Source organism: Triticum urartu, chromosome 2, assembly GCF_003073215.2.
Source record: "Triticum urartu cultivar G1812 chromosome 2, Tu2.1, whole genome shotgun sequence".
Lineage (NCBI taxonomy): Eukaryota > Viridiplantae > Streptophyta > Magnoliopsida > Poales > Poaceae > Triticum > Triticum urartu.
Window position 1 is genome coordinate 391411990 of NC_053023.1, and position 9775 is coordinate 391421764.

Consider the following 9775-nt stretch of genomic DNA (forward strand, 5'->3'; position numbering starts at 1 on the left):
TTTCCTGATCAATTTATGGACATAAATGCAGGCCGCCGTCATCTAACGTTACCCGCATATATTTCAAACATTTTTCTAATAAATTGAATGAAATTCATGCAAACATGATGGATTTCATGCAAACATGATGGATTTTTATTACATTTCAACATTGTTGAGGAAATCGTTAATTGGTAGCTGCTCGGTCGGCTGGTGAGTAGGGGATTAATAGGCTAATCGTCAAGTTAATCGGCCATTTAATCAATTAATCGGATGATTTATCGGGTAATCGGCTACTCGGGGACCCTATGAGTAGGGATTAATTGGCAAGTTAACTGGTTAATCGGATGAATTCTTGAACAGGGCATTTCAAACATTTAGAACAAAAAAATGACCCGGCTCTAAACCTATCCCATGGCGGCGGCGCCTGACGTCCAAGCCCTTGTCATACTCCATTCAAAGTCTTCATGACCACCGGCGATAAGACCGATGAAGTGAAGTTGCGGTCTCCAACGAGGAAGCGTAGCACACGGGAGACGGACTGGCCCACATGGAACACAAGGCTATGCCGCCTCCCATACCCTGCTCATCCTCGGAGGAGTCTGCGCCTTGTCCGTCGCCAGTGGACGTGAGGTCCATGATGTAAATGGTGGCGCCCGCGTTGTCATCGTCCCAATGGTGGCGTGTAGGAGGCGCAACTCGCGTTGTTCTCCTCCACGGTCGCCTGGAGCTGCGCCTAAGCGGCGCCCGCTTCCAGTGAGGCTAGGCTTGTGGTGTAGGGTGGAGTTAGCCGGGTGTGGCCACCTTTAAATAACGGATTCCGGTGAGGCCACGCGTCCGAGTTCGTCAATGCGCGACACCGGAGTAGGTTTCTCGACCAGCGAGCCTGCTTAATGGCGGCATATGGATGGACAAGCATTGAATCGACGTGATAGATATTTGCCCCGTCCAGTAACGTGTCTCCGACATTGAACAAGTGTGAACATTGGAGACGCATCACGGGCAACGCCCTCAGCCGGCGTGCCGCTTCAATAGTGGAGGCACTGAGAGCTCGCATCCGCTCTGGGTCGACTTCAATGTGAAGCAGCGCACTCTACAACAGCATGAATGCGGGCAGCTGGTGTCGGGCGGGTACGCACACGGGCGAGGGAGGAGGGGGTTTGGGTGGGCCAGGTCGATCAGAACCAGGCTAGGTTGTTGGAGATATGCCCTAGAGGCAAACATGTATGATGATATTTCCTATATGTTTTATGAATAAAGATAGTCCTTGAACATTATCAATGATGTATATCAGTGTAACACCCCGTATGTAACTTGTCATATTTGTATTCCAACTCTTGCCATTTCCGGCACTAAGTTATGATATTTCCTCGTTGTTGGGTTTTTGTCTTCGTGTTACTTTTGTCTTTGTCATGCATCTCATATCATGTCATCATGTGCATCGCATTTGCATACGTGTTCGTCTCATGCATCCGAGCATTTTCCCCGTTGTTCGTTTTGCATTCCGGCACTCCTATGTCCTCCGGTGTCTCCTTTTACCTCTTTTCATGTGCGGGTGTTAAACATTCTCGGATTGGACCGAGACTTGCCAAGCAGCCTTGGTTTACTACCGGTAGACCTCCTGTCAAGTTTCGTGCCATTTGGACTTCGTTTGATACTCCAACGGTTAACCGAGGAACCGAAAAGGCCTCGTGTGTGTTGCAGCCCAACACCTCTCCAAAGTGGCCCAAAACCCACCTAAACCCCCTCCATCATCTAGGTCGTTCGATCACGATCGCGTGGCCGCAAACCATGCTCAATTTGGAGCCTCCTAGCTCCCTTTACCTATAAATATAGACCCCCCCTCTGAAATTTCCGGATCCCTAACCCTAGCCCCGCTCCCTCTCCGCCGCCGGACAAAACTGGTCGGCCGGACGTGTCTGTTTCCACCGTCCGCCGCCACGTGTCGCTCCCTGACAGGGCGAGCCGCCGCACCCACTTTGCCACCCCGCGCGGCCCGCCGAAGCCCGTCGCGGGCCCTCCCGGCCCGCGCCCCTGATCCACTCCGTCGCCGTCTTCCTCCTCGCCCGCGCCTCCTCCTCGCCGTCCGGCGCCACTGCGCCGCCGAGGACGCCATCGCCGGCCACCGCCGCCTCGACCTCGCCACCTCCTCGCCTGGTCGCCGCCGCCCCGACCTCCCGCCTCCTCGACCCCGCGGTCGCCGCCCTCGCGCCCCCGACGACGCCGGTGGCCGGAGCCGACGCCCCCTTGCTTCGGCGACCTCGGGGCCCCTCTTCCTCGAGCTCCGGCGCAACTCCGGCGACGACCACGGCGAACCACGATCCGCGCGACGCCCGATCCAGATCTGCCAGAAACCCTAGGGTTGACTTCATTTTTTCCCTAAGTCCCAGTAACTTTTAGCATTTTTCATCACTTCATAACTCTGCATTCGTGGCTCCGTTTTGGGCGTGTAGCATATCAAATTGTTCGTCTCAACGAGTACTCCGTTCCATTCCATTGCGCCATGTTCATATGAGTTCATCTTGATGCCCTAAATGCTGTTGCAAGAGTGCTATGCAATGTTAGTTTCAGATTCTTAGCAGAGATTGGACTTTTGTCATTTTTGCCATGTTTGATGTGTGCCTTCTATGAACTTGAGCCCTACATGTGTTTTGAATTATGCCATGCCATCTTTACAGGGGTGTATGCCATGTATTTTTGTGATCTTTGTGGTGACTAGCACAAGCATGCAAAGTAGCTCTCGTAATGTTGCTGATTTCAGGGACTTAGAATTCTTCTAAGTCTTTGCCCTGATAATATTTTTATGCCATGTATTCATGTTGCTACAGAGTGATCCATGCCTCTTTTGAGCATGTTCAGTAAGGATGATTTTGAGATAATGTTATGCTTTATCCATCCATGTCTTTGTTTGAAATTATGGAGCACCCTAGCTTGACTCAATCGAGCTCTACTTTTGCTATAAAATGTTCCTGGCAGATTGTTTACATGTTAATCAATTTTGCCAAGGTTGTTGTAGTTGATCCGTGCATGCTATGAGGTTGTTCTTGCCATGTTTAGCTTCTATGCCATGTCTACTTGCTGGGTGTATGCTTAGTTTATCATGCCATACTTTGTGGTGAGCGCATCGAGCTCGCAAACATGCCTATGTGAATCTGTTTTTGCCATGTTCCAGTTTTCTACTAAGTCTGAATCTGTTAACGAAAGTTGCTATGTTCACATGGTCGCCATTGTATTTTCTGATCCCTTTTGGCTTATAGTCAGTAAGGGACTTTTCTTGTATGCTTTGTGTAGGTTCATGCCATTCCTTGCCTTGCCATGATATGTTCCTGTAGCATGTTGTTATCGTGCTCTAAACATTGCTTCCTGATGTTCAATTCCTGACATGTTATTTTCACTAAGTCTGTAACCTGATATCTTTTGCACTTTTGCCATGCTTGTTTGAACCTGCTATTGTGTGAATTAGCCGTAGCTCAGTGTTCATCTTTTGTCAAGCATCTTCATTGGATCACTGCCATGTGTTTTGTTGATATGTTAGAGTGCAGTAGCTTGTTATTCTTGATGCATTTAGATGGCCTCGTGCTGTTAATCGCAGATCGGTGCAATATTTGTTTTGCTTGCCATTTGCAAACCATGCATCCGATTCCGGTGATCTTTATATCGATTTCGACCGAAATCAACTCCTCTTTCTAGCGACACTCTTGGTTTTCCAAGTTGAGGCCAGGTTTCATATTTCCCTTCCGAAACATGCATATACATTGCATATCACATCCCGCATATCATGCCATGTTTTGCATCATGTTGCTTGTGCATTGCACCGTGGTTGATTGTGTCTCCCTTTGCTTGCGTTCTTGCTTTGGGTAGAGCCGGGAGACGAGTATGTGATCGAGGAACCAGTTGAGTATGCTTACGAGGATCAAGCTAACGTCAACTCGGAGAACTTTGCAGGCAACATGACCATACCCTCGAAATCACTTCTATCTTTGCTTGCTAGATGCTCGCTCTTTTGCTATGCCTATGCTACGATACCTACCACTTTCTTATCATGCCACCCATATTGCCATGTCAAACCTCTAACCCACCTTGTCCTAGCAAACCGTTGTTTGGCTATGTTACCGCTTTGCTCAGCCCCTCTTATAGTGTTGCTAGTTGCAGGTGAAGATTGGAGTTTGTTCCTTGTTGGAACATGTTTATTGTTGGGATATCACTATTATATCTTGTCTACTTTAAATGCATCTATATACTTGGTAAAGGATGGAAGGCTCGGCCTTATGCCTAGTGTTTTGTTCCACTCTTGCCGCCCTAGTTTCCGTCATACCGGTGTTATGTTCCTTGATTTTGCGTTCCTTACACGGTTGGGTTATAATGGGAACCCCTTGACAGCTCGCTTTGAATAAAACTCCTCCAGCATGGCCCACCATTGGTTTTATCATTTGCCACCTAGCCTCTTTTTCCCTTGGGTTCCGCGGACTCAAGGGTCATCTTTATTTTAAACCCCCGGGCCAGCGCTCCTCTGAGTGTTGGTCCAACCTGTCAGTTGCCGGTGGCCACCAGGGGCAACTCTGGGCTGGCCTACCAGAACCTTGGACAATCCGGTGTGCCCTAAGAACGAGATATGTGCAGCTCCTATCGGGATTTGTCGGCACATTCGGGTGGCTTTGCTGGTTTAGTTTTACCATTGTCGAGATGTCTTATAACCAAAATTCCGAGTCTGATCGGGTTGTCTTGGGAGAAGGAATATCCTTCGTTGACCGTGAGAGCTTGTGATGGGCTAAGTTGGGACACCCCTGCAGGGATTTGAACTTTTGAAAGTCGTGCCCACGGTTATGGGCAGATGGGAATTTGTTAATGTCTGGTTGTAGAAAACCTGAAACTTAACTTAATTAAAATGAATCAACAGAGTGTGTGGCCGTGATGGTCTCTTTTCGACGGAGTCCGGGAAGAGAACACGGTCTCGTGTTATGCCTGAACGTAGGTTGTTCTAGGATCACTTCTTGATCATAGATTCTGGGACGTGCTTTGCCTTCTCTTCTCGCTCTCATTTGCATATGTTAGCCACCATATATGCCAGCGCTTGCTGCAGTTCCACCTCATACCTTTTGCCTACCTATAAGCTTAAATAGTCTTGATCGCGAGGGTGTGAGATTGTTGAGTCCCCGTGACTCACAGATTCCTTCAGAACCAGATGCAGGGACCGATGATACCGCTCCAGGAGATTCGACTGAGCTCAAGTGGGAGTTCGACGAGGACTCAGGACGATACTACGTTTCCTTTCCAGACGATCAGTAGTGGAGCCCAGTTGGGGCGATCGGGGACATTATGCATTTGGGGTTGTCTTTATTTTGGTTCCGTAGTCGGACCTTGATTGTATCTGGATGATTGTAATGCTATATTTATGCTATTGTGTGACGTGGCGATTGTAAGCCAACTATGTACCTCTTTTCTTATTCATTACATGGGTTGTGTGAAGATTACCCCACTTGCGACATTGCTTACAATGTGGTTATGCCTCTAAGTCGTGCTTCGACACATGGGAGATATAGCCGCATCGTGGGCGTTACAATCAGCAAGTACATGACTTGTTTGTGGGACTATGCATTGTATGATGACTGTCCTAAAAGGTCCCTAGTCAAAAGGGTTGTGTGGACGCACAGCTGAATAGACTAACATATGATTTGGAAGGATCTGGCCATATAGCCGTGGATGCTAGCCGGATAATATGGACTTGGAAGGATCTGGTCAGACTCGACATAGTCGGATCAGAATCCAGATAAGGCCCGAGTCTGACAAACTCGACTATGAGACGCAATAATAGGTCATATGTGTGTCTCTAGTACAACATACGTTCTATGTCATAAGACCTGAGCTGTCACATGTACTCGAGATGATGATAGACCTGCTTTGGGCCAACCAGACGCTACTCCGTAACCGAGTGGTTATTTAAGGTAGGTTTCGGGCTAGTCTAGACCCATGCTGCGAGACTTGGTCGAGCAAGATGAGATTTGCCACTCTGATCAGGAAAGATACACTCTGGGCCCCTCGTGTGATCTGACTAAGATAAGCATGGCCATGCAACAAAGATTATGAGAGAATTCGGTTGGTGGTCGTCATCACTGTAACGAGAAAGAGATCGAGCTAGCAGAAGGATGATAGACTCGCCTTGAGCCCGACAAGATATAACGTGTGGCAAAGGAAACAAAAATGTGACATGTTGTACAGGTTCGCCAACCGGTTTCATTGTCTACTTGGTGGTTCACATGCCTTTCTAGAGGCCGCTACCAGCCGAGCTGGTCAGAGGTGATTCGACCTGTGACCAAGCCGACTTGAACCTAAGGGGTCACACGCTTAAGGGAAGGAACCTGTGAGGCCGGATTCAACTCCGCGAGTGAGATGTGATCCTACTCAGACTTGAATCCAAACCGAACAGACATTGGGCTTTAGGATCTGTGCGAGGCCCAAGTGTTGAGCCTGCGGCGGATTCCTATATATAGTGGAGGTGCGGCATACGGTTTTAGTTGATCACTTTGGCATCGTCACCAGGGCTTTGCATGTGTTGCAACTAGCCACCTCCACGAGCCGCCGGTTGTGTGATCAGACCAAGAAGTCCACCGCACGGTGTTCCTCTTGCACGCGTGGATACGTAAGAGGCAGTGCACTTGCGTTGCTACGACGAACCTATTCATGGGATCTAATCAGCTACGTGGGAGATCGAGATGTTGGGGAACGCAGTATTTCAAAAAAAAATCCTACGATCATGCAAGATCTATCTAGGAGATGCATAGCAACGACATGGGGAGAGTGTGTCTACGTATCCTTGTAGACCTAAAGCGGAAGCGTTTAGTAACTCGGTTAATGTAGTCGAACATCTTCACAATCCAACCGATCCAAGTACCGAACGTACGACACCTCCGTGTTCTGCACACGTTCAACACGATGACGTCCCTCGAGCTCTTGATCCACTTGAGGACGAGGGAGAGTTCCGCCAGCACGACGGCATGGCGACGGTGATGATGAAGTTACCGGCACAGGGCTTTGCCTAAGCACTATGACGATATGACCGAGGTGGTAAACTGTGGAGGGGGGCATCGCACACGACTAAGAGATTGTCGATTGTACTTTGAGGTGCCCCCTGCCCACGTATATAAAGGAGGAGGGAGGAGCAGGCCGGCCATAGGGGGCGCGCGCCATAAGGGAGTCCAACTAGGATTCCCAATCCTAGTTGGAGTCCCCTTCCTTTTCCAAGAGGGGGAGAGAGGGAAGGAGGAGGAGAGGGAGAAGGAAAGAGGGGGGCACCACCCCCTCCTAGTCCAATTCGGACCAGCCATGGGGGGCACGCGGCCATCCCTTGCGGCCCTTCTCTCCTTTCCACTAAAGCCCATTAAGGCCCACTACTTCCCGGGGGGTTCCGGTAACCTCTCGGTACTCCGAAAAATACCTGAAACACTCTGGAACCATTCCAGTGTCCGAATATAACCTTCCAATATATCGATCTTTACCTCTTGACCATTTCGAGACTCCTCGTCATGTTTGTGATCTCATCCGGGACTCGGAACAAACTTCGGTCATCAAATCACCTAACTCATAATACAAATCGTCATCGAATGTTAAGCGTGTAGACCCTACGGGTTCGAGAACTATGGAGACATGACTGAGACAAATCTCTGGTCAATTACCAATAGCGAACCTGGATGCTCATATTGGCTCCTATATATTCTACCAAGATCTTTGTTGGCCAAACCGCATAACAACATACGTCATTCCCTTTGTCATCGGTATGTTACTTGCTCGAGATTCGATCATCGGTATCATCATACCTAGTTCAATCTCGTTACCAGCAAGTCTCTTTACTCGTTCCGTAATGCAACATCCCGCAACCAACTCATTACTCACATTGCTTGCAAGGCTCAAAGTGATGTGCATTATGGAGAGTGCCCAGAGATACCTCTCTGATACATGGAGTGACAAATCCTAATATTGATCTATGCCAACTCAACAAACACCATCGGAGATACCTGTCGAGCATCTTTATAATCACCCAATTACGTTGTGATGTTTGATATCACACAAGGTGTTCCTCCGGTATTCGGGAGTTGCATAATCTCATAGTCAAAGGAACATGTATAAGTCATGATGAAAGCAAATAGCAATAAAACTAAATGATCATTATGCTAAGCTAACGGATGGGTCTTGTCCATCACATCATTCTCCTAATGATGTGATCCTGTTCATCAAATGAAAACACATGTCTATGGTCAGGGGAAAACAACAGATTTCTCATCGCGAGAGTGAGAGAAAGCGAGCGAGTGAGCAAGCGAGAGAGAGAGAGTGGGAGAGGGAGAGGGAGGACAGAGGGAGAGAGAGACGCCTTAGGATTAACCATATTCAACACACATTTTTTGTTGTTTTGTGTGAACACCGAGGCCATCGCCGGCGAGGGTGAGAAGGAGGATAAGCGGCATCACAAATATGATGCCTCAGGAAAATAAAAGAGATGGACCTATTATGGTCTTGAGTGATGGTTGTTGAGTTAAGAGCGTGTGTTATGTTTTCTCTCCCGTTGCAACGCACGGGCTCTTTTGCTAGTATCTAATAAAGTACGGTTACGTTGTTTGGACACACCATTACGCTGTGGTGTTCCAGGTGGCGCGAGTTGCGAAACTATTCCACATTATTTCAAATGAAGACCAAACTCGTAACTCAAATATTCGCCTTCGCGATCAGATCATAGAAACTTTATTTTCTTTTTATGATGATTTTGCACTTCACTCTGAAATTCTTTGAACTTTTCAAATGTTTCATACTTATGTTTCAATAAGTAGATATACCCCATATCTTCTCAAATCATCTGTGAAGGTTAGAAAATAACGATACCCGCCGAGTGCCTCAACACTCATTGGACGCATACATCGGTATGTATTATTTCCAATAAGTCACTGGCTCGCTCCATTGGTCTGGAGAACGGAGTCTTAGTCATCTTGCCCATGAGGCATGGTTCGCAGCATCAAGTGATTCATAACCAAGTGATTCCAAAAGCCCATCCGCATGGAGTTTCTTCATGCGCTTTACACAATATGACCTAAACGGCAGTGCCACAAATATGTTGCACTATCATTATCAACTTTGCATCTTTTGGCATCAATATTATGAATATGTGTATAACCACGATCGGATTCAATAAAACCTTTCACATTGGGTGTATGACCATTGAAGGTTTTATTCATGTAAACAGAACAATAATTATTCTCTGACTTTAAATGAATAACCGTATTGCAATAAACATGATCCAATCATATTCATGCTCACGCAAACACCAAATAACATTTATTTAGGTTCAACACTAATCCCGAAGGTAGAGGGAGTATGCGATGATGATCTTATCAACCTTGGAATCACTTCGAACACACATCGTTGCCTCTCCCTCAAGTAGTATCTGTTCATTTTGTAACTCCACTTTTGAGTTACTAATCTAGCAACTGAACCGGTATCAAATACCCTAGGGTTACTATGAACACTAGTAAAATACACATCAATAACATGCATATCAAATATACCTTTGTTTACTTTGCCATCCTTCTTATCCGCCAAATATTTGGGGTAGTTCCACTTCCAGTGACCATTCCCTTTGCAGTAGAAGCACTCAGTTTCAGGCTTAGGTCTAGCTTTGGGCTTCTTCACGGGAGTGGCAACTTGCTTGTCATTTTTCTTGAAGTTTCCCTTTCTTTTCCTTTGCCTTTTTTTGAAACTAGTGGTCTTGTCAAGCATCAACACTTGATGCTTTTTCTTGACTTCTACCTTCACC